Below are 26,842 nucleotides of genomic sequence, written 5' to 3'. Positions count from 1 at the left end.
TTTGGGCTCACATTACTGCCTTCCTCAATCTGGGTACCATCATCGGAGCCTTCAAAATGCTGCGCATCTTCCTGCAGCATGTACCCAACACTGTGGTCGAACAGTTTGGGGAATCCTCAGGGCATGATGGTGGGGCTAGGGAAGGAGTGACTGATGACATTGAGCCCATGGAAGAGGTCGCTTTGGCAGCTGCATTGGCAGCCAAAGTACTCTGAGCCTGGGTGACAGAGGATGAGGAGGATGAGGACGGCTTGGTCATCCACTCTACCAACTCTTCTGCATGTTGTGGCTCAAAGCGGCCAGCTGCTGAAAAAAAGCACAAGCGTGCCCCACGGCCACGTGCTGAGGATGCACCGTGTCCATGACCAGCAATGTTGGCTGTAGACACAGAGCCTGCTTGCCCTCTTTTAGTGGCCTGTGAGCATCTGCGTCTCCTTGTTGGCCTTCCAGACATACTGTATTTGATGTATTTGTAATGTATTTGAATAGGTACACCAGGAATGGCCTGCAGTGAGATGTAGCTGCACAAAGCTGGGGTGTATATATATACTGAATATACTGCAGCTAACTGAATGAACTGCCTGCCTGTAGTATATTAGGAACAGAACAACAGGAACGGTCTGCAGCGAGATCTAGCTGCACAGGATACAGTACTGAATATACTGCAGCTAACTGAATGAACTGCCTGTAGTATATTAGGAACAGAACAACAGGAATGGTCTGCAGCAAGATCTAGCTGCACAGGATACAGTACTGAATATACTGCAGCTAACTGAATGAACTGCCTGCCTGTAGTATATTAGGAAGAGAACAACAGGAACGGTCTGCAGCGAGATCTAGCTGCACAGGATACAGTACTGAATATACTGCAGCTAACTGAATGAACTGCCTGCCTGTAGAATATTAGGAAGAGAACAACAGGAACGGTCTGCAGCGAGATCTGGCTGCACAGTATACAGTACTGAATATACTGCAGCTAACTGAATGAACAACAGGAATGGTCTGCAATGAGATCTAGCTAAACTGGATACAGTATATATATATATATATATATATATATATACAAAGCCTGGAATGTATATATATATATATATATATATATATATATATATATATATATATATATAGTAAATATACTGGAGCTACCTGAATCAACTGTCTGCTCAATCTATCTAAATGAAATTAAATGACACTCTCTCCCTCTCTCTCTCTGAACGCCGAACACACTACACATGGCCGACGTGCAGGCGGCCTTATGTAGTGTGGGGCGTGTACTTAATCCCCTGAGCCATAATTGACCACAGGCACCCTGTCTTTGGCCAATTATGGCTCTGTTTGCTTACAGCACTGTGGTTGGCCAAAGCATGCGGGTCATAGTACACAGTGCATTATGGGCCGTGACGCGTGGCTTGAATTTGGCGCAAACGGCCCATAATGTTCGATCTTCGATGAACGATCGAACAGTCGAACTCATATTCGACTCGAACTCGAAGCTCGTCCCTACTGCCAGGGGAAGAACTCCTCCAGTGAAAGTAGGGGGGAAGCGAACAGAAAGGAAAGACAGATTCTGGTGGTAGAGGACTCAATTCTTAGAAGAACAGAGAGGGCAATCTATCACAAAGACCTGAAGCGCCGAACTGTATGCTGTCTACCGGGCGCTTGGGTTCGGCACATCACGGATCTGGTGGACAGATTACTGGGAGGAGCTGGGAAAGACCCGGCTGTCATGGTGCATGTTGGCACCAATGACAACGTCAGAAGCAGATGGAGTGTCCTAAAGAACGATTTTAGGGACTTAGGAGCTAAATTGAGGAAAAGGACCTCCAAGGTATTATTCTCAGGAATACTACCGGTACATCGAGCCACACTAGAAAGGCAGAGGGAGATTAGCGAAGTAATCAAGTGGCTGAGGAGCTGGTGTAGTAAGGAGGGGTTTGGGTTCCTGGAGAACTGGACCGACCTCTCAGTCGGTCACCAGTTCTATAGTAGGGACGGACTGCACCAATATGAGGAGGGTGCAGATCTGCTGGGAGTGAAGATGGCCAAAAAGTTAGAGGGGCTTTTAAACGGGGGGGGGGGGGGTTCAGAGGTAGAGATAGTTAGCGTGGAACTGTCAGAAATCCTGAATCAGACCGAGACAGAAGTACGTTTTAATCACACTTTAATAATAATAAAAAGGTAAACAGAGTAAGCGTACTCAATACATAGCCAGAGTTCAGTAACCAGATCGGGTAGTCAGCCAATGCCAATGTCAGAGAGCCAGAGATCAACAAAGTAGTACAGCAAGCAGGATCAGGAGCCAGAAGGAACATCAGCCGAGCAAGTCTTCAACAGGAACGCAGGAGAAAGTCTCCGAGATGTGACCAAAGGTGAAGGCAGAGATGAAGTGAGCTGGACGGCTTTAAGTAGCCAGGACTGATGAGCAAATCATCAACAGCTGAGTCACTGTGGAGAGAAAGGAGCTGGCAATTAGCCGACAGCTGAGCGGCCAGCTCAGAGAAGGAAGGGCTGAGCCCAGCCCTGACAGGAACATATTCCAGAGGGTAGTATTGGGGCATTAGTGGTAGGTTGACTAAAGCACACAAACCCAAGGTAAGTATAGTAACAAGTCCTATTTGCAATCTTGGAACACCCAATAGGAGGACAGTATGCGACCGGTCTAAACTACGTGGCATGTTCACCAATGCCAGGAGCCTGGCGGACAAGATGGGAGAACTAGAGATACTGTTGTATGAGGAGGATTTGATTTTGTGGGACTTTCAGAGACTTGGTTCAACAGCTCTCATGATTGGCTGGCATCCATTCAAGGGTATTCCCTTTATCGCAGGGATAGAGAGGGTAAAACAGAGGGAGAGGTATGCCTGTATATCAAGAATAATGTACAAGCGAATGTGAAAGATGACATCACTAAGGGAGCTAGGGAGGAGGTGGAATCCTTATGGGTAGAGCTCCAAAGGGATCAAACTAAGGGGAAAATAATACTGGGAGTATGCTATTAGCCCCTGTCAGGGCTGGCTCAGCCCTTCCTTCTCTGAGCTGACCACTCAGCTGTCTGCTAATTGCCAGCTCTCGTCTCTCTCCACAGTTAACCAGCTGTTGTGGATCTGCTCATCAGTCCCGCCTACTTAACCACCTCAATGCAGTGCACTTTCACCCCCTTCCTGCCCAAACCATTTTTCAGCTTTCAGTGCTGTCACAATTTGAATGACAATTGCGCGGTCATGCAACACTGTACAAAAATGAAATTGTTATCATTTTTTTCCCCACAAATAGAGCTTTCTTTTGGTGGTATTTGATCACCTCTGCGGTTTTTATTTTTTGCGCTATAAACAAAAGAAGAGTAACAAGTTTGAAAAAAACGCATTATTTTTTACTTTTTGCTATAATAAATATACAATTTAAAAAAAAAAATTTTTTCCTCAGTTTAGGCCGATATGTATTCTTCTACATATTTTTGGTAAAAAAAAATCGCAATAAGCGTATATTGATTGATTTGCACAAAAGTTATAGCGTCTACAAAATAGGGGATAGATTTATAGCATTTTTATTATTATTATTTTTTTTTACTAGTAATGGCGGCGATCTGCAATTTTTATTGTGACTGCGATATTGCGGTGGACATATTGGACACTTTTGACACATTTTTGGGACCATTCACATTTATACAGCGATCCGTGCTATAAAATTGCACTGATTACTATATAAATGTGACTGGCAGGGAAGGGGTTAACACTAGAGGGTGATCGAGGGGTTAATTATGTTTTCTAGGGAATGTTTCTAACTATAGGGGGAGGGGACTCACAAGGGGAGGAGACCAATCTCCTCTGACAGGAGCATGCGCATCGGCCCCGAGTGACACAGCAGACACGGGCGGGTGCCGTCGGCGGCGCGCACGCCCCCTGGTGGGCCAGGAAGGCGAGGGCGTCATATGACTCCCTCCCAGAATGAGAGCCGCACCGCCTGGCCATCATATGACAGCCGGCAGGCGGCAAGCAGTTAAAGATCACTCACTTCATTCCTGCCTTCGCCTTGGTCACATCACAAGATACCATCTCCTGTGTTCCTGTTTAAAGACTGGCTTTGCTGACAGTCCTTCTGGCTCCTTATCCTGCTTGCTGTTCCTCTACTTGGATCCCTGACTTCTGGCCTGGCTGATTACCCGATCTGGTTACTGAACTCTGGCTTGGCTGATTACCCGATCCGGTTACAGTACTCTGGCTATGCTTTGACTATGCTTACTCTATTTACCTTTTTGATTTTTATTAATAAACAAGTGTGATTTTACTGTACTTCTGTCTCGGTCTGGTCCATGGTTTCTGACAGTAGGTGAAGGCCATGATTTCAAAAGATACAGTCAATCCACTTGTTGATAATATTTTTTCCAGATTGGATGAGCAGGATCACCGCATAGATCAGTTTGCCATGGCGTTACAAACGCTCCTGGGTCGCACAGTTCACCTGGAATCCCCCACTGTGGCTGTTCCAGTACAACCTGAGTTGCAGGCCATCCCTGCTGCTGCTCCAGTCTCTGTGCAGGCACCCGCCTTGATTATTACCCCTATAAGAGGTATGTCTGGTTCCGCCCCGCTTCCCCAACGATTTATGGGCGATCCAGTTCAATGCAGAGGGTTTCCAACCAAGTTGAGATATACTTCGAGATGCTGCCCCAGGCATTTCCCACGAACAGAAGCAAAGTAGGGTTCATGATATCTTTGCTTTCTGAGAGAGCCTTGGCCTGGGCTAACCCTCTATGGAAGATACAAAAACCTGTTGTCTTGAGTTACCCTGAGTTTGTGGCCTCCTTTAACCACTTGCCTACAGGGCACTTTCACCCCCTTCCTGCCCAGACCAATTTTCAGCTTTCAGTGCTCTCACACTTTGAATGACAATTACTCTGCAATACTGTACCCAAATGAAATTTGCGTCCTTTTTTTTCACACAAATAGAGCTTTCTTTTGGTGGTATTTAATCACTAGTGGGTTTTTTATTTTTTGTGTTATGAATAAAAAAAGACTAAAAATTTGGTGAAAAAATGCCTTTTTCTTTATTTCTGTCATAAAATTTTGCAAATTAGTAATATTTCTTCATAAACCTTGGACAAAATTTATGCGACTACATATCTTTGGTAGAAATAACCCTAATTAGTGTATATTATTTGTTTTTTGTGAAACTTATAGAGTCTACTAGCTATGGTGCAAATCACTGAAAATTGATCACACCTGATCACACCTGATGTACTGAAGACCTATCTCATTTCTTGAGACACTAACAAGCCAGGAAAGTATAAATACCCACAAAATGACCTCATTTTGGAAAGCAGACACCCCAACGTATAATCTATGAGGCATAATGAGTATTTTGAACTGTTTATTTTTTTCCAGAAGTTTTTGGAAAATGTGGAAAAAAAATGAAAACGCATTTTTTTTCCACAAAGTTGGCCATTTTTAAGATATTTCCAACACATAGCATGTACATAGCAAAAATGACACCCCAAAATACATTCTGCTACTCCTCCTGAGTATGGCGATACCACATGTGTGAGACTCTTACACAGCCTGGCCACATACAAAGGCCCGCCAGGGAAGTAGCACCTTCAGGCGTTCTACAAGCATACATTACACATCTCATTTCTCAACCACCTATTACAGTTTTGAAGGCCCTGGAGCTCCAGGACAATGGAAACGCTCACAAAATGACCCCATTTTGGAAAGCAGACACCCCAACGTATAATCTATGATCCATACTGAGTTTTTTGAACTGTTCATTTTTTTCCAGAAGTTTTTGGAAAATGTGGAAAAAAAATGAAAACAAATTTTTTTTCCACAAAGTTGTCAATTTTTAATATATTTCCAACACATAGCAAGTACATAGCAAAAATGACACCCCAAAATACATTCTGCTACTGCTCCTTAGTATGGCGATACCACATGTGTGAGACTTTTACACAGCCTGGCCACATACAGAGGCCTGCCAGGGAAGTAGCACCTTCAGGTGTTCTACAAGCATAAATTACACATCTCATTTCTCAACCACCTATTACTGTTTTGAAGGCCCTGGAGCCCTAGGACAATGACAACGCCCACAAAATGACCCCATTTTGGAAAGAAGACACCCCAATGTATAATCTATGAGGCATAATGAGTCTTTTGAACTGTTCATTTTTTTCCAGAAGTTTTTGGAAAATGTGGAAAAAAAATGAAAACAATTTTTTTTTCCACAAAGTTGTCAATTTTTAATATATTCCCAACACATAGCAAGTACATAGCAAAAATGACACCCCAAAATACATTCTGCTACTGCTCCTTAGTATGGCGATACCACATGTGTGAGACTTTTACACAGCCTGGCCACATACAGAGGCCTGCCAGGGAAGTAGCACCTTCAGGTGTTCTACAAGCATAAATTACACATCTCATTTCTCAACCACCTATTACTGTTTTGAAGGCCCTGGAGCCCCAGGACAATGACAATGCCCACAAAATGACCCCATTTTGGAAAGAAGACACCCCAATGTATAATCTATGAGGCATAATGAGTCTTTTGAACTGTTCATTTTTTTCCAGAAGTTTTTGGAAAATGTGGAAAAAAAATGAAAACGCATTTTTTTCCCACAAAGTTGTCGATTTTTAAGATATTTCCAACACATAGCATGTACATAGCAAAAATGACACCCCAGAATACATTCTGCTACTCCTCCTGAGTATGGCGACACCACATGTGTGAGACATTTACACAGCCTGGCCACATACAGAGGCCCACCAGTGAAGTAGCACCTTCAGGCATTCTACAAGCATAAATTATACATCTCATTTCTCAATCACCTATTACAATTTTGAAGGCCCTGGAGCACCAGAACAATGGAAATGCCCTCAAAATGACCCCATTTTGGAAAGCAGACACCCCAATGTATAATCTATGAGGGATAATGAGTCTTTTGAAAGGTTCATTTTTTTCCAGAAGTTTTTGGAAAATGTGGAAAAAAAATGAAAACGCATTTTTTTCCACAAAGTTGTCCATTTTTAAGATATTTTCAACATATAGCATGTACATAGCAAAAATGACTACCCAAAATATATTCTGCTACTCCTCCTGAGTATGGTGATACCACAAGTGTCAGACTTTTACACAGCCTGACCACATACAGAGGCCCACCATTGAAGTAGCACCTTCAGGTGTTCTACAAGCATAAATTACACATCTAATTTCCTGACAACCTATTATTTTTGAAGGCCCTTATATTTCTAACACATATCATTTACATACCAAAAATTACACTCCAAAATAAATTCTATTGAGGAAAGGGTAAAAAAAAAAGTATTACCTGTGGTTTTTGTAGTGTTCCCAGAGGAGAGAATTGGTACAGGCAGCAGGCAGCAGGCAGGGATATGCTTAGCAACAATAGTAATTATCCAGGCAGGAATATTGTCTATAGTAAGCACAAGGATATTGTCAGCACAGCCAAAACATTTGTCCATAGAAATTGTCCACGCAGAGACAGCCAGCACAGCCATAATATTGGTCCTGGTACATCGTTACCTCCCTGCACTCATTATTGTACAGCTCTCCAGCCCTTCGTAAACATACTGCCTCTTGCTACAGCTAATTATTTCCATAGTCCAGGTAGCAGGCAGAGGTGTGGTCAGTTTATGCTGCAGGCAGCGGGATGGAGGCAGTAAGTAAGCAGCAGGATGAGGGCCACAATCAGGTAAGAACTGTGCACAGGGGCACAGGGGTAGAGGCTTTGACCCACCCAAATCTCTATGAAACCTCCGGACTCCAGACCCTAATCCAGAAATTACAAAACCCAGAGACAACAAAAAAAAAATTGTTTTCTTCATCCGGAAAAACATTTCTGGAGCCCCTCACATGTGAGACCCCTGTGTCCTACAGTAGCAGGGCAACAGATCAGTCCAAGCGGTAGGCAAAAGCATAGTCCATAAAACAGGCCAGGGTCAGATGACGTGCAAGCAATCCAAGTGGTAGGTAGAAGCGTAGTTGGTAAAACAGGCCATGGTCAGCTCACATGTAAGCAGTCCAAACAGTAGGCAGAAGCGTAGTTGGTAAAACAGGCCAGGGTCAGTTCACATGTAAGCAGTTCAAACGGTTGGCAGAGGCATAGTCAAAAAACAGGCCAGGGTCAGTTCACGTAGAAGGCAGTGGCATGGTTATTTCAGGAAGCATGGGAAATGGTCAGCACACATGATGAAAATGGGGGAATGGGGAGGGGGTATGATGGGACATGACATGATTGCCATATATGCGTATACCTGGTTTTGTTACACCTCACATGGGGGACCTCAGCTATGAGCTCAGCTCGGTCCGCCAACCCATGAGTCTTGTGTCATAACACTCTAAAAGATCATCCCGCCACCTTCATTAAGGTGGAGATGGAGTTCTGTTTAACATTACTCACTTAACCTGCAAGATGTTCACCTCCTGCGTGGTACCCTTGGGCTGCCGTTTTTGCCCGAGGGATGCAGAAGGGAACATCAGGTTAGTCCTCTTGGAAAATGAATATTGATATTGGTTCAAAGAATTTTATTCCTGTTCCTTTAGATACAGTTTGTTGTTTCTGCTTCTAATGTTTGCCCAGGATGGGTGGGAGACCCGGGTCCTCACCTACGGGTACTGTCTGCCCACACCCCACATAGGCCACTGTATACACCCGATATACCGGTGTTGTATACACTTCAAGTTTGTAAGACTTATCTGTTTAGTTCGAAACCTTCGGGGTGACAGTTTGACTGGACTTTCTCAGCCACTGTCCCCGTATTTCTTAACCCTACCCTACTTTTATCCTTTCTCTTCCCGATCTTCACCTTTCCTTACTCCCCTTCTCACAACCTCAGTGAGGCCCCCTAATACTCTCCTCCTTTACCTTAAGACATGGCGGTAGACTCTATTAAGGTGACCTCCCTTAACGCTAAGGGTTTGAACACCCCTGAGAAGAGACGAATGCTGCTCCACGACCTTAAAAAATCACATACTGATATTGCCTTCATGCAGGAGACACATTTTAAAACAGACAAATCCCCTGTACTCCAGAATAGATCTTTCCCCCGAGTGTACCATTCTACTAACTGCAATTCCAAATCCAGAGGAGTATCCATATTGATCTCCAGTAAGCTGCCATGGCAATGCCAGGAGGTGTCAGCAGATCCTGAGGGACGCTTTCTGTTCCTTAAGGGTCGAGTAGGTGAATTACAGTTTATGCTTGCAACATTATATGCCCCTAACGAGCACCAGGACAGTTTTCTCAGACATACTATAGATAAGCTAATGGAATATAAAGAAGGCCAGCTAATCCTAGGGGGGGACTTTAATGTACCCCTGATCCCCTCAGTAGACACCTCTTCTGGTAGCTCCTCCTACCCACAATCACACAGGAAACGCATAGCACAAACACTACATAAGGCCCACCTGATTGATGTGTGGCGCCTTTAACACTCAGGGGAGAGGGATTATACCTTCTATTCATCTCCACACAAGGTATACTCCAGGATTGATCTTTTTTTGATGCCCCATGACCAGCTACACCTGGTGAGCTCTACATCACTGGGTCAGATCACATGGTCAGACCATGCTCCAGTACATCTCACATATACACTCACTGAGAGACCCTCACCTAGATCTCTCTTTTGGCGCTTAAATGAAAGCCTACTACAAATGCCTGATGTACTGCAAGATGTGACCAAAGAAATAGACCTCTATTTCAGAGAGAATGATATACAGGACTGCGATCCTGGAATATTGTGGGAGGCACATAAATGCGTCCTCCGTGGGATATTCATTAAACATGGGGCAAATATCAAAAAGAAAAGAAATTAACAACTCACCAGACTACTCTCTGATTTGTCCAATATCGAAACACAACATAAACATCTCCCTACCCAGGACGAAATCGAGGACTTTGCGCACTCAAATCACAGACTTGTTACAATACAAAGCAAAGGCTGCCTTACAATTCTGTCGCAAGATGTCCTACGAGTCAGGAGATAAGTGCGGGAAACTTCTAGCCAAGTCAGTTAAAGACATTAAAGCCTCCTCGTACATTCCGCAGATCACCACCCCTGACGGCCAAAGAGCCACTTTACCGACACAAATATCAAAGGGTTTTGAGGAGTTCTACTCAGGCCTATATAACCTACCCAGCTCCCCCTCCACTCAGGCAAACATCGACCAATACATCTCAGACTCCCAACTCCCTTCACTACCAGCAGAAACCCAGATGTTATTAGACGAACCAATAACTCTAGAAGAACTGCAAACAGTGGTGAACTCCATGAAAATAGGTAAAGCCCCAGGTCCGGACGGATACACGGCCCAATATTATAAGACTTTTCTACCAATCTTAGGCCCACGCTTGGTGGCATTTTTCAACGCTCTAGGAGCCAATTCCAGTTTTCCCAGTGAAACCCTTAAAGCCCATATCTCCTTAATCCACAAAGAAGGGAAAGATCCAGGTCTTTGCGGAAGTTATAGACCCATCTCCCTTTTAAATGTGGACCTCAAATTATTCTCGAAAATAATAGCTACCAGGTTAGCTCAACACCTCCAATCCCTAATCCACCTAGACCAGGTCGGGTTCATTCCCACTAGGGAAGCGAGGGACAATACCATCAAGGTCCTCAACCTCCTCCAAGTAGCGAAGGCCAATAAAATCCCCAGTGTATTTGTCAGTACAGACGCCGAAAAGGCCTTTGACAGGGTGAACTGGGGCTACATGTTCTCAATTCTCCGTCATATTGGCCTAGGAGACAGGATGTTGCAATGGATTGGTAGCATATATTCAAATCCTTCTGCCCAAGTGAAAGTTAATGGAGTACTTTCAAGCCCCTTCCCCATCAGAAATGTAATACGACAAGGGTGTCCTCTATCCCCCCTTCTCTTTGCCCTTTCCCTTGAACCCTTTCTTTGTACTATCAGATCAAACCCGGATATCACAGGTCTCCAAGTAGGTAGCACCCACTGCAAAATATCAGCTTATGCCGAAGACCTGCTATTCTCCTTAACAAATCCTAAAATCTCTCTTCCAAATCTCCTGCAAGAATTCAAAACTTATGGGGCAATTTCTCATCTAAAGATAAATTTCTCTAAGTCCGAGGTAATGGGCATCACGGTTCCCCCTTCCACCTTACTTGAACTGCAATCAAGTTTCCGCTTTAAGTGGACTGAGATTGCCCTAAAATATCTGGGTACGAATATCCCTCCTGACATAACATGAATGTTCAAACTAAATTCCCCCCCCCCTATTAACAAAGACCCGAGCCCTATTAGACAAATGGCATACAGGTTTCCACTCCTGGTTCAGGAGGTGTAACCTCCTTAAAATGAGTATACTACTGAAATTCATCTATCTCATTCAAGCCCTACCTATCCATATCCCACCCCTTTTTTTTAAACAGATCCATTCACTCTTCACCAGATTTGTATGGGCACATAAAAGGCCCCGTTTACGTCGAACGCAGATGACGCTCCCCAAACAACATGGAGGATTAGCACTACCTGACATACGAATATACTACCTAGCCTCACATCTGGGACGTATACTTGATTGGAGGAGAAATAAAACATCCAAACTATGGGTACAGCTTGAGCAATCCCAATCTTGCATACCACTAGGGGGAGCACTGTGGTGCTATGGTGACCTCCCACACGGACTGAAATCTCATCCACTCATAGGTACCACTTTGAGGAATAGCCACCAAATTGCCTTCCACACATCTCTCACGTCGAAAAATTCTCCTCTTTTTCCTATACTGGGCAATCCAAATTTTGACCCGGGCTTACGCTCGGCGGAATTTATCTCCCTCAGAGACTCAGGCAGAGACCACGCAGCTAAGTTTATTCTTGGATGAAAATGGCCATCCATCTCAGATCTGTGTAACCCAGCAGGGGCCTACCACCTTCCCTTCTGGAAAGCAGTACAACTACATCACTTTCTACACTCCCTCCCCAAACCACAAGACTTCACGCGAGAACAAACGAGCCCTTTGCTCGAAGGATAGCCCACTAGCCCACATCCTGTCCCAAACATATCTGCTGTTAATCTCACCAAAGACACAACCACATCTGCCCTGTCTGACCAGATGGGAGAGGGATCTACACTGCACATTCTCACCTACACAAAGACAACGCATCATTACCCTTTCCCTCAAATCCTCGCTTTGCACTAAAATACAAGAAACTAATTTCAAATTACTCACCCGCTGGTACCTGACTCCCTCCAGACTAAAGAAATGCTTTCCATCTACCTCTGGCCAGTGCTGGCGTTGTACGGAGGATGAGGGAACCCTGATCCATATCTTTTGGTCATGTCCTAAGTTAAAGGACTTCTGGGGGGAAGTCAGAGGCATCACCCAAAAGTTCACTGATTATGTTATCCCTGATGACCCTGCATTTTGTCTCTTACACCTCTCTTCGATCCCCATCAAGACATACAAGAAATCATTGGTACGCCATCTACTCAATGCAGCGAAGGGATGCATCCCCATCCTGTGGAAACAAAGCCTTCCCCCTGCCATAACATTGTGGCTGTGGAGAGTAGAAGAAATTAAGAAAATGGAAGATTTGATTTTCAGTGCACAACATAAACAAGAGGTCTATAAGCAGACCTGGGATATTTGGAATCTTTTTATTTATTCTGATGAGGGTCAGCGCTTATTAGGTTCCTAATCCATCTCTATGTAACTAATGGGTCGGCACCCCCCTCTTTCTGGATAACTTACCAAATTAGCTACCGCCATGTCTTCTTCCCCCATACCTACCCCCATGTCCTCCCCCCCCTTCCCTCCTTCCTCTTACTTCCCCCCCTCTTTTTCTTTCTTATCCCTTACCTTTCTTTTCCTTCTCTCCTATTACCTCATTGAATTTCTTGGTTTTTCCACTCCTAAGAAAAGCTGAAAAAGTAGGTGAGGATCACCCCAATATCGTGATACTTATAACAAACATTGATCCTAACAAAGGTGTATTTCATCAGAGATTTATGCATGTTCTATAGTTTCATGATTGCCTACATAATGTATTTGGTATTGTGCACATTTTAACTCTGCAAATGCCATTGTAACTTGGTTTGTATTCTCGTTAATGATTGTACTTTGGGGCCCTCACCCCTGTTTGGAGTTGAATAAACTTTATATTTGAAAATGGGGAAATGGTTAAGAATATGGGCTAATATTTTAGGGATGTGTGATATAGTCTGAAGCATTCACCAATGCAAAGGCTGGGTTCAAGGGGACACTGGGGACAATGGAAGCTGGTATCTCTTTGAAATCCTTTACTGCTGCAAACTCAATATCTTTTTTGGCATCTTCGGCCTGCTTCAGATGGTGGAATGTGGTCCGGGAAATGGCGTTCATGAAGTCAGCTAACAGCATCAAAGCGAAGGTTTTCTGGGGGGGGTCTTTGATGGTAGATGAGGGACGTGACAACTTCTTCAATGAATTTTAGGAAGCGGGCAGGGCTTTCGGTGGATTTGGTGTAAAATTATGTAGGCATTATAAATGGACAAATTAATTAAATAGAGTGCTATTTCTTGTACCAGAAACGGGACCTCCTTATAGCTAAATAGGGCTGAAGCATTTGGTCATTGAAATCCACCCCCCCATGTACAGATTGTAATCTTGTACACATTTTGGCTTTACAGTGGGACCTCATCTTCTCTGAACTTCAACTGTAGTGTCATCATGGATGGTGGACATCATGTACACATTTCTGGTATCCTTCCACCTCAAGGCCAGCACTTCGTTGCATCTCAAAGTTGCTCTTTCTCCCCTGCGCAATTTTTTATTTACTATGGCTTGTGGAAAGCCCTTCCTATTCTTTCTGGAGGTTCCACAGGCCAGGGTTTGTGCGAGGTATAGGTGTTTGAAAAGGGGCAGGCTTTTATAGAAGTTATCCAGGTATATGTGGTAACCTTTCTTCAGCAGTGGGTAGGCCAGGTCCCATACAATTTTACCAGTTGTGCCCATGTAGGCCAGGCACTCAGGGGACTGGAGTTGGGAATCTCTTCCTTCGTATATGCGGAACGCATACAGATATCCCGTGACTCTCTCGCAAAGCTTATAAAATTTCACTCCGTATTTGGCCCTTTTGCTAGGAATGTATTGTTTTAGTCCTAGCCGGCCTCAAAAGGGTACCAGGGACTCATCTACACATATATGCTTATCGGGGACATAGAGTTCTGCAAATCGTTGGGAAAAGAAATTAATGAGTGGGCGAATTTTATATAATTTATCGTAATTTGGATTATTGCGGGGAGGGCACTGGGTGTTGTCACTGAAATGAAGAAAGCGCATTATCATCTCATATCCGGACCTGGACATTACAGAAGAATAAATGGGCATGTGGTGAATGGGGTGGGTGGACCAATAGGCATGTCCTTCATTTTTTTTTTGTAAGCCCCATGTTTATGGTGAGGCCCATAAACATTTTGAACTCCTCCAGAGTCAAATCCTTCCACTCGAATGGACGGGCGTATGAAGATTGGGGGTTGTTGGCAACATGCTGCTGGGCATATAAATTGGTCTGGTCTACGATGAGTTGCAGCAAAGCGTTGGGAAAAAATAAATTAAAACAATCAATTTCAGAAAAATGTCGGGTATTGGCCTGCACACCTGGCTGTGCGGTGAAAGGGGGAATTCTTGCTGATCCTGAGTCGGAAGGCAGCCATGTTGGATTGGCAAGACCATCTGGGAGATATGTAGCGGCCCTGGCTCTTGAGGGACGTGGCACTCCAGTGCTGGTAGTTGGAGTTCCTGTGCTGGCATTTGGTCATGATGCTGCAGAAGTGCTGGTACTGGGCATTTCTTGTGGCCTTGCGCTGGCGGCAGCTCTGGTACTGGGCCTGGCTTTGGGGTCTATCGCTGGCAGCAGCGCTGGTACTGGGCCTGGGAATTTGATCCTGGGGTATATTGCTGGTGGCTGCCTGGTTTCCAGAGCACCGTGCTCTTTTAGGAGGGATTCATTCTTCCTCTGATTCGTTTGCCGATCCACTACTATCGATCGGTTCAAATGCTGAATTTGATTCACAGTTGGAATTGGCATTTGAATCTGATGAGAACTCCCGCTGCTCTCATCAGTCATGGAGAGGATCTGAAACACCTCCTCACTTGTATAGAATCTTTTGGACATTTGTTCTGATGGGCTGTACAACAGGTGACAAATTACAGTTACTGATGCGCGACAGGTGATGGGTGACAGGTGGCGGTCACTGATGGGCGACAGGTGAACGGTGACAGGTGACGGTCACTGATGGGTGACAGGTGACGTGTGATGGTCACTGATGGGTAGCAGGTGACGTGCAACGGTCACTGGTGGGTGACAGGTGACAGGTAATGGGTGGCAGTCACTGATGGCAGTCTCTGATGGTGACTGGTGCACTTTATGGGACTGATAGGTGACAGATGAGGGTCACGGATGGGTCACTGATGGCGGTCACTGATGACAGTCACTGATGGGTGACAGGTGCACCGCTGACGGCAGTCTCTGACGGTGACAGGTGCACTTTGTGGGCACTGATGGGTGACAGGTGCACTTTGTGGGCACTGATAGGTGACAGGTGCACTTTGTGGGCACTGATAGGTGACAGGTGCACTTTGTGGGCACTGATATGTGACAGGTGCACTTCGTAGGCACTGATGGGTGACAGGTGCACTTTGTGGGCACTGATGGGTGACATGTGCACTTTTATAAGCACTGATGTGGTGACTGTTGGGTGACAGCAGAATTTGGGGGGGGCGATGTGACAGGTTCTCTTTTTTTTCGTGTGTTGGTGCAGTACAGTACACACATAGATAGGTCACTCACTGCTCCTGGCTCTTCTCTCCTCACACTGGTAACGGTGTGTGAAGAGAGAAGAGCCGGTAACAGCTAACCGGTCTTTGTTTATATTTAGTGATCGGCTGTGAATGGATCACAGCCGATTAAGTGGTAAACAGCCGCCAGCCATTGGCTGTTTACCCTTGTCGGTGACGAGCAGTGTTCCTGGGACCGACGTGACCGCGCTGCACGCTTCCGATCGCGCACATGCACGGTCTAAAGCGGGGAATGCCCCTTTGTGATCGGCTGTGACATAATCGCGGCCGATCACAGGGCGAACAGCCATGCCCAATGGCTGTTCACCCCTGTCGGTGACGCGCTGTGTCCCGGGAACACGGCGACACCGACAGAGCAGGGCTGCGCACCCGTGATCGCGCGCATGCCCTGTGTGCATCAGCTGCCGTTATATGACAGCGGCCCAGAACAAGAGCCGCACCGCTCCGCCATCATATGATGGTGGGTGGGCGGCAACAGGTTAAAAGGGTATTTGACCTTCACTCCAATGTAAAAATGCATATAAAAGCAAAGGAGAAGGCCTTCAAAAAATACAAGACTGAGGAATCATCATCAGCATTCAGACTTTATAAAGGATGCAACAAGAAATGTAAGGGGGCAACTAGGGCGGCTAAGATAGAACACGAAAGACACATAGTGGAGGAGAGCAAAAAAAAATTCCAAGAAATTCTTTAGGTATATAAACAATAAAAAAGCGAGGACAAACCATATTGGCCCCATAATGAATGAGGAAGAAAATCTGGTTACAAAGGATGGCGAGATGGCGAAGGTATTGAATTTATTCTTCTCCTCAGTCTTTACAAAGGAATCGGGGGCTTCAGTAGCCAAAACTGCAGTGTTTATCCTCATGACACATCACAGGAAGCACCCTCATGGCTAACAGAGGACAGAATTAGAGATAGACTTGGAAAACTTAACATTAATAAGTCACCGGGACCAGATGGCTTGCATCCGAGGGTCCTTAGGGAACTTAGTCAAGTAATTGCCTGACCATTGTTCCTAATCTTTACTGACAGTCTATTAACAGGAATGGTACCAGCTGATTGGAGAAAAGCCAATGTAGCACCAATATTGAAAAAAGGGCCAAAATACATCCCTGGGAATTACAGACCAGTTAGCCTAACATCAATAGAATGCAAGCTCCTGGAAGGGATGATAAGGACTATATACAAGATTTTAGTAAAGAAAACAGTATCATTAGCAGTAATCAGCATGGATTCATGAACAATCGTTCTTGCCAAACCAATCTATTAACCTTCTATGAGGAGGTGAGCTGCCATCTAGATAAAGGAAGGCCCGTAGACGTGATATATCTGGATTTTGCAAAAGCATTTGACACAGTTCCCCATAAACGTTTACTGTACAAAGTAAGGTCCATTGGCATGGAACTTAGGGTGAGTACATGGATTAAAAACTGGCTACAAGGGCGAGTTCAGAGGGTAGTGATAATTGGGGAGTACTCTGAATGGGCAGGGGTGGAAAGTGGGGTCCCCCAGGGTTCTGTGCTGGGACCAGTCCTATTTAATTAATTCATAAACGACCTGGAGGATGGGATAAACAGTTCAATCTCTGTATTTGCGGACGATACTAAGCTAAGTAGGGCAATAACTTCTCCGCAGGATGTGGAAACCTTGCAAGAAGATCTGAACAAATTAATGGGGTGGACAACTACATGGCAAATGAGGTTTAATGTGGAAAAATGTAAAATAATGCATTTGGGTGACAAAAATATGAATGCAATCTACTCACCGGGGGGAGAACATCTGGGGGAATCTAGGATGGAAAAGGACCTGGGGGTCCTAGTAGATGACAGGCTCAGCAATGACATGCAATGCCAAGCTGCTGCTAACAAAGCAAACAGAATATTGGCATGCATTAAAAAGGGGATTAACTCAAGAGACAAAGCCGTAATTCTCCCACTCTACAGGACTCTAGGCTGGCCTCACCTGGAGTATGCTGTCTAGTTCTGGAGTATGATGTCCAGTTCCAGTCTTCAGAAAGGATGTACTGGAAATGGAGCGAGTACAGAGAAGGGAAACAAAGCTAATAAAGGGAGGGTATTAGTTATAAAGAAAGGTTGCGAGCACTGAACTTATTCTCTCTGGAGAAGAGACACTTGAGAGGGGATATGATTTCAATTTCCAAATACCACGCTGGTGACCCCACAATAGGGATAAAACTTTTCAGCGGAAGAGAGTTTAATAAGACACGTGGCCACTCATTAAAATGAGAAGAAATTAGATTTAACCTTAAACTGTGTAGAGGGTTCTTTACTGTAAGAGTGGCAAGGATGTGTAAAATTCCCTTCCACAGGTGGTGGTTTCAGCGGGGAGCAATGATAGTTTCAAAAAACTATTAGATAAGCACCTGAACGACCACAACATACAGGGATATACAATGTAATACTGACATATAATCACACACATAGGTTGGACTTGATGGACTTGTTTCTTTTTTCAACCTCGCCTACTATGTAACTATGTAACTATGTAGCTACACTTAGAGAACCACCAAAAAGAAGTCTTATGTGCAGCAAACTGTCACATATGGGTCAAGAGTGCAGGGGTCAAGGGTGTGTAACACATAGAGTGCAGCGGTAGGAGTGCATGATGCAATGAGTATTCATGCAGGAGTGTGCAATGATATAGTGCAGGGGTTGAGAGTACAGGGTAAGGACTGTAAAACACACAGAGTGCAGGAAACAGGGGTGCTTAACACGCAGAGTGCAGGGGTCAGGAGTGTGTAGCACACAGAGTGAAGGGCTCAGGTATAGGGTGCAGGTGCAGTGTAAGGAGTGCGTGATGCACAGAGGGGTTGATTTACTAAAACTGGAGAGTGGAAATCTGGTGCATCTGTGCATTGTAGCCAAGTGGCTTCTAATTTCAGCTTGTTCAATTAAGCTTTGACAAAAAAAACATGGAAGCTCTGCATAGAAACCACTCAGCTTTTTTATTAACCCCTTCTGCAGGCATTATCCCGGTACCATTTTGTAGAGCGGGCGATCAGCTATCCGAGTATGACAACCAATGCGGCTAAAAGCCGATCGGCTGTTATACCAGAGGAGCGGGAGGGGACGTCCCCCCCTCCCGCCACCTCCCGCCGCTCTTACCGGGCCTCCTGATCCACCGGGAGGCCCGATGACCAATCCGCCGCCTCCGGCGGCTGCTGACAGTCTGGAACAAAGCCGTGGATGGCTTCGTTCCAGCCTTCTAATTGTCATGACGTCACTTCCCGTTTACTCGACTGCCAATGGCGCCAATTTAAAAAAAATATACAGTATTCAGAATCACCGTTTTCGGCGATCTGAATACTGTGAAGTGCAAAGGAGGGATCCATAAAGAGTATCTGTCACCACCTATTACTGTCACAAAGGATGTTTACATTCCTTGTTACAGCAATAAAAGCGATCAAAATTTTTTTTTAAAACACAATTTCTAAATATAAAAATAAATAAAATAAATAAGAAAAAAAAAAATTTTAAGTGCCCCCATCCCCGCGAGCTCGCGCAGCAAAGAAAACGCATATGGAAGTCGCACCCGCATATGTAAACGGAGTTCAAATCACACATGTGAGGTATCGCTGCGATCGTCAGAGCGAGAGCAATAATTCTTGCACTAGACCTCCTCTGTAACTCTAACGTGGTAACCGTAAAAAAAATTTAAAGCATCGCTTATGGAGATTTTTAGGTGCCGTAGTTTGTCGCCATTCCACGAGTGCGTGCAATTATAAAGCGTGACATGTTTGGTATCTATTTACTCGGCGTAACATCATCTTTCATATTATACTTTACTGTTTGATTTTTTTTAAATTCATGAAAGTGTCCCTTTTCCAAAAAAGTTGTGTTTAAAACACCGCTGCACAAATACCGTGTGATAAAAAATATTGCAATAATCACCATTTTATTCTCTAGGTTCTCTGATAAAAAAATATATATAATGTTTGGGGGCTCTAAGTAATTTTCTAGCAAAAAATACGGATTTTAACTTGTAAACACCAAATGTCAAAAATAGACTTAGTCATGAAAGCTTAATTGAACAAGCTAAAATTCTAAGCCAATTGGCTACAATGCACAGATTCACCAAATTTAGCATTGTCCAGTTTTAGTAAATCAACCCCAGAGTGTAGGGGTCACAAGTGCCTAATGTAGCACTGCACCATCCTCCTCCCAGACACAGACTGAGACAAAATGAATGCCAGGTACCCTGGAGGAATGCTCAAATGTCCTGAGCAATTATTCCAATTACCCAGAGCTCACTACACACTGTCATCAACTACATCACTCCCCAGCTGTCTGTTAATGTAAGCCTACTTCAGCTGTTCCCCACATATAGCCAACCCAGAGGACATTTACAGGACATATATCTCCAGGCTTGATCAAAGATGCTTTGTCAGGAATTCCTGAATGCAACAGAACATTTTTACACACAGCATCAGGAAATGGTCAGATCCAAAATATAATGCAATTTGTCTCCTGTATGTTCCATATCTTCTTTTATGCAGCTGCCTGCTCCTATCTCCACCTGCAGCCCCACTGGACCACCAACCACCTATCAGACCTGCCATGGCCAGATCAAATGTTAAGGCCTTACTCACACAGTATCAAACCTGTGTTTATGTGTGTTTTGAGCACATTTATAAATGCATATAAATGCAGGTAAAGATTTATGGATAATATCATTCAGACTTGACATTTAGCTGCCTTTAGGGCTGTTCAGTATAGCTGTACTTGAAGAAAATAGAATTCTATGCACCATGATTAGAAACTCTAAAGGTGGTTTTACTGATTTAAACATTTGTAAACATGGCTAAATACATGTAAATACATCTAAGTGCCACTAAACCTGCTTTAATGCAGAAGATTTTAAACACAGGAACAAGAGGCATAAAGGTTGCACCAAAAAATATGCCTTATGCCCCGTACACACGGTCGGACTTTGTTCAGACATTCCGACAACAAAATCCTAGGATTTTTTCCGACGGATGTTGGCTCAAACTTGTCTTGCATACACACGGTCACACAAAGTTGTCGGAAAATCCGATCGTTCTAAACGCGGTGACGTAAAACACGTACGTCGGGACTATAAACGGGGCAGTGGCCAATAGCTTTCATCTCTTTATTTATTCTGAGCATGCGTGGCACTTTGTCCGTCGGATTTCTGTACACACGATCGGAATTTCCGACAACGGATTTTGTTGTCGGAAAATTTTATCTCCTGCTCTCCAACTTTGTGTGTCGGAAAATCCGATGGAAAATGTCCGATGGAGCCCACACACGGTCGGAATTTCCGACAACACGCTCCGATCGGACATTTTCCATTGGAAAATCCGACCGTGTGTACGGGGCATTAAAGTGTTATTAAAGCCTAATATTAGTTCAATTTAAAAAAAAACGTTATACTTACCAGCTTTGTGCAATGATAGTTCACACAGTGGTTCCTTACTTTCCCTTCTGGAGTTCCCCTGTCAGTGCTGTCCACTCCTCCTTCTTGCGGGTGCCCCCTCAGCAAGCCATGTGCTAAGGAGGGACCTATGCATGCGAGTTTCCAAACCAGGCTGTGGTGTCCGTTTATGAAACAGTGATGAATCATTACTGCAGAGATCGCCGGCATTCACTGTGTAAATTCTTCACAGGAGTGTGCCGGTTTATCATCCTGTGTAGACTGCTTCTCTTCAGGTGAAGAGAAGCGATCTACAAACGTTCACAACGCTCCCTGTGCATGGGAGGCTGTAGCCTCGGGAGAGATCCCGAGACTACGGTAATGTTAAAACAAAGTGAAAGTGAAACATTAAACAGCACACTTCATTAATAAAATAAAAAACTTAAACTATAAGTCCACCATTCACACATATACACCCCCCTTATTGTAGAATTTAACTAATATTAACATTTTACACAATAATTAAACATGTGCTTTTATTCTCATGAATGGTGTATATATAAAATGGTTTATCCTGTATCTGTCAACCATCGGTACACAGTTGATGAAAATTTAAATTTAATTTTAATATAAATTAATAATTAAAATAAAATGATATAAATACAAATATTGAATAAAAAATAAAAAAAAAATTTAAAAAGTGAAATGAGATTCCCCTCTATAATAAAATTGACCTGTCCATGGGTTCAAACCATCTCTTTGGGTGCCAAAAAATATATATAAATAAATAATATATATAAAATATTAAATATGATCAAATTTTTTTTTTTTTATTATATTGATTTAAAAAAAAAAAAATATATATATATATATATATATATATATATATGTATATATATAAATTATAACAGATTGATTCAATAAATATATATGTACTGTCAATTAAAGCCACCCAATAATAGAAACATGGTACACTCTTGTAAAAGTTAAGTGAAAAATTATATTTTAATCATTTGAGGGGTTAGTGATTGGAGAGTAAGGAGAGCATGGAGGGTCTAAGCAAAAAAAGAACTGCAAAGTTCAGCCATGCGCAGAATTGCGTTTTGGTGTCAAGGGCGATGAGTAACTGGGACCGATTGTTTGGCTCCCAGTCTAAAAAACATTCTTATTCGAGGAAAGCGGAAATGTGGCATTCGATTGTCCTTGAAGTCAACGCCGCAGGGGACATTGCCCGCAACGTCGATACGTGTAGGCGTCGATTGAATGATATTAAAGTACAGATAAAAAAAAAACTTACCTACATTGCAAGACATCAACGTGGTACCGGGGGAGGACCTCCAGCAAATATCACCGTCTCCTGCTATGAGGAAGAATTGAAGGGGTGCCTCGGGCCCGACGTTGTCAGTGGTTTACCAGGAGAACATGATTCTGATGCTCATAGTAAGTAATTCTTTATAAAATTCAATTCAATATAATTTTTTTTTTTTTTTCAATATAAATTTGATTTTTTTTATAAAGTAATTGAAACATTTTTTTTTTCACAGTGTTAGGAGAACCATCGGGTACAGACCATAATGTAGCTGAAGTATATAATGAGGGCAATGAGACAATGCTCCTCTTTGATGATGATGGTAGTTTTTTATATTAATTTTTTAAAACCGCTTGTCCCCCCACCCACAGATCATTTACTGTGGGCGGGCGGCATGGGCAGGCTGAATCACGTACATGCACGTCATCCAGCCCGCTCCTGTTTAATAACACATTGCACGCCCATTATGGTGTGCAGCACGCCCCTCCCACAACACTGAACACAGCAGATTTTGGGTCCCAGTACTGGGCCGCTTTGAACAGTAGCGGTAATCAGCCTATGCTGGTTTTGTTCAGCAAACACCCAGCTGTAAATTGAAAGTGAAGCCTGGACCACAACTGCTCACTTTGCCCCCCTTCACATCGGGCCAATTTGACATGCGATTTGACATGTCGCAATGGTACTGTCATAATTCTTGCGATGCTGTCATTGCGGCACCGCACCGATTCACAAAATCGGTGTGAACTGAATAGACATCTGTGCAACCCGCATAGATATCTCTCAAATCGCCCCCAAAGTCGGACCCCAATGCTGAACTCTCAGTGCCCATGTGCAGTAGTTAACCAGCTTTGAAGCCAAAAGGCCTGGTTTCCTTACAAGGAATGGGGGCAGCAGCACCCTGGAGTTGATCCTAAGATCGGCTTTGAGTGCCGACATCGTGAGCTCTCTCGACAGGTAAGTGCCCTAATATTAAAGGTCAGCAGTATTACAGCATTTGTACCCGAACAACATGGGAGAAGTCAAAGATAATCGGGCATAGTGTCGCCTCCTCACACCTGATTTAAACCTGTCATACTACCATGTCACAATCGCGTGCATTACACGGCACTTATGGGTTTAAATCAGGTGGAGAGGAGGCAATATATCACCTCTTCATCACCTGTCAAACACACTTTGATCGCTTTTCAGAGGAGCACCAGTGCCTGCTGCACTTGTGAAAGGGCCCTTAGTTGCATTCGGCAATGGCACCCTTAAGGGTTGTTTACACATAAAGTTCATGGGTGGTAAAACCATGCGGCTGAGTCATGGTTTTATCACCCCCAATCTCTACCCCCTTTAGCTGCTGAGGCAGCATTCAAAGGTGTACATATGCCGTGGCAGGAATTCAGCCCCATGTTACTTTTGGTGGTTGCTACAGCCTGCCCATCGTAACCCTTTCCAGTAAATGGGGCCACTCTGCAAGCGCCTTGCAACTACATGCTTCTGCGGGGTCCAAGGGGTTAAAGAATGTACTGACAAAGCAACACAATGCTGCCTGCTTTAACCCCTTGTTTGTTGTACTGTAAAAGGTTGCAGGGCACTTGCAGAGTGGGCCTCATTCACTTGAATGGGTCATGCTTGGCAGGTGCTACACCCACCAGCTATGGCAGCATATACTATTATGCCCAGTGTATTGCTTCACACTGAACTGAAGATCTCTTATTTCCTTCTGCTGGCACCACTCTGGAGACTGCTAGCTGGCATAAGAGATGGAGTACAGTTGGTATCACTTCGCAGTGGATAGGAGACGGCACCACAGAGGAAGCACCAGCTTATGCAGCTCTTGCTCCCTACTACAGCTCCAACTTTACAAGTAGTCCCTCTGCATTGCACTCTGATGCTCTTGTATGGTGGGTCAGCAAGCCCAGACCACGATCTACCAGTCACAGTCAACCAGTCAACTGTCCGCGATCTACTGGTTGCTGACCACCGCTCTAAAGGATTTTAAAGCATCACCTATGGAGATTTTAGTGTGCTGTAATTTTTGGTAATTTCACGTCCGCACTGTATTCTAAGACTTGGCAGGTTTGGTATCTATTTACTCAACGCAACCTCATCTTTAATATTTTACCAAACAATGGGTATTAAATTGTGTGCGTTTGCACTAAATTCATTTATTTATATTTTTAACTAAAAGTTGCATTTAATAAAGGACAAAGAAAAAAGGACCAAAAATGTCACCTTTAATCTCACAGGGCCTCTGCTTTCCGAAAATGCACCCCAACTCTCCTTGTCTATCCTCCCCTGCTGACATTCTCAGCTCCTTCTCTTCTCTGTACGACCTCATAGGAAGCCAGTTCCTATTGGGCCCCACCTGCTGGCTGACTCCAAAGCTGGGCTTTGTGTCTCTATATTGACACACAGCGGTGCTCTGACCTTGCCCCCCCCCCCCCCCTCATATTATTTGTATTACAGCAGCAGGATTCAATGCTTCCTGCTGCTGTCTCTCATCCTGCTGAACCTGCTTGCTGCTGAAGGCTGTCTGAGAGGGCTGTTGTTTAAAGCCTGGTACAGTTTTTCCCCATTCAACCCAGTCGATTGAGCAAAAAAACCTGTCAATTCTTTGCGGGAGCCACTGTGCTAACGAACACAACATTATTACAGTGATCTCATCTGCTGAGCTGTTCCATTCTGACAGAGGAACATATCATAAGTGGCTCCTATGAGGGTAGTGTTACATGGCATTAATCATCTATATTTTGTATATTTGTCTCACAGATGGCCCAATTACATAGGGAGTTATTGTCCACATCTTTTAGAGGTGCCTTATTATAAATATTAAAATGGAGTAGTTTATATTCTGATTAATGTGAACCAAATTAAATTTGATATGATTGTTGTGTTTTACAGATAACACTCAAATAACTTTCGAAAACGAAGACAATCATGATAGCATCAATGGTAAGTGAAAAATCCCGTCATGTAGATGGATGATAATTTATTTAAAAAATACCCGAAGCTGTGCTACAATATGAAGATGTTTAAGTGGTTTTAAAGCATACACAATTTTTACCTTAAAGTGGAGTTCCACTCAAAAGTTGAACTTCCGCTTATCTGTCTACCCCCCTGGTGCCACATTTGGCACCTTTCAGGGGGAGGGGGAACAGGTACCTATTTTTGACAGGTACCGTTCCCCACTTTAGGGAGACCGGGCCGCCCCCTCCTCCTGCCTTCACCGCCAGATTAATCTAAAAGCACAGTGCCCATGTGCAGTAGGGGACCGGCTGTGAAGCCGAAAGGCTCCACTGCCGGGTTCCCTTAACAGGAATGGTGACAGCTGCACCCCGACAGATGATCCGAAGATCGGCTGGGGTGCCGACATCACTGGCTCCCTGGACAGGTAAGTGTCCATATATTAAAAGTCAGCAGCTACAGTATTTGTTGCTGCTGACTTTTCATTTTTCGTGGAGAGGCGGGACCTCCTCTTTAATACATTCCTTGCATTATGGTACAACATGTCTGCAGGTGTTGTCTCCCCTCACTTACGGGACTCGCTGGCTACGCTGGGGCACCAGGAGCCACTGGCTCCCACTGCTGTCAATCAAAGCCTGTGACAATGAAGTTGGGGCGGGGCAAAATCTACTGTCTGTGTAATAGATGTAGCAGCAGGGCTTGGGAGCAAGCACTCACAAGTGATCCCATGGGCAGCGGCTTTCCGTGGGGGCACTGGACAGACAGGAGTGGCCAGGAGCACCTTTGGGGGAGGGAAGGGGGTGGGGTCTGTGAATAAGAATAGGAGGTTCAAGGCCGCTCTATGCAGTTCCATTGTACAGAGCAGGTAAGTAGAAAGATGCTTGTTATTTAAAAACAAAATGTCACCTTTACAATCTCTCTTAGTTGATTTTATTTTCTTCTCTTTGTAGTTCCTGTTGAAGATGAAAATCAAGCTGGGCCTTCAAATATGGGTAACTATATATTAGATTAATTACAAGCATTACAAATGAATAATTTTCCGATTAAGCTTTTTAAAAAAAAAACTATTACTTTTTTTCAGAACCACCTGTTATTTGCGATGAACATCAGAGAGATGCCATGGATACGGAGGAATTAACAACTAGTAAATCTAAAACCCCTTAAAATACTGATATTTAATATAATTTTTTTTTGTAGAATAATACGTTTCATAATTGTATTTTTATTATGTTGCAGATAATGAGGAGGGTAGGCACCAGGCATCAGCTGATCCCAATCCAGCACCAGGTCCCATACGGGTCCCAAGAGGGAGAAGGAGAAGAGAGCTCTTGGCCCAAAGAGAGGAGGAAGCCAGCAATGCTTCTTTGCT

The 26,842-nt window shown here is 44.0% G+C and overlaps 1 long non-coding RNA gene across 1 annotated transcript; it reads left to right on the top strand.

The window, feature by feature from the left end:
• The first annotated feature begins 22,756 nt into the window (after positions 1-22,756).
• Positions 22,757-26,438, top strand: LOC141141583 (uncharacterized). Its single transcript, XR_012244142.1, has 3 exons — positions 22,757-22,843; positions 25,411-25,461; positions 26,424-26,438. It is a non-coding gene; the product is annotated as an uncharacterized lncRNA (long non-coding RNA).
• Positions 26,439-26,842: the final 404 nt, after the last annotated feature.

Source organism: Aquarana catesbeiana, linkage group LG04 (genome assembly GCF_042186555.1).
Source record: "Aquarana catesbeiana isolate 2022-GZ linkage group LG04, ASM4218655v1, whole genome shotgun sequence".
NCBI classification, from domain to species: Eukaryota; Metazoa; Chordata; class Amphibia; order Anura; family Ranidae; genus Aquarana; species Aquarana catesbeiana.
This window is presented reverse-complemented; position numbering and strand designations above follow the sequence as displayed.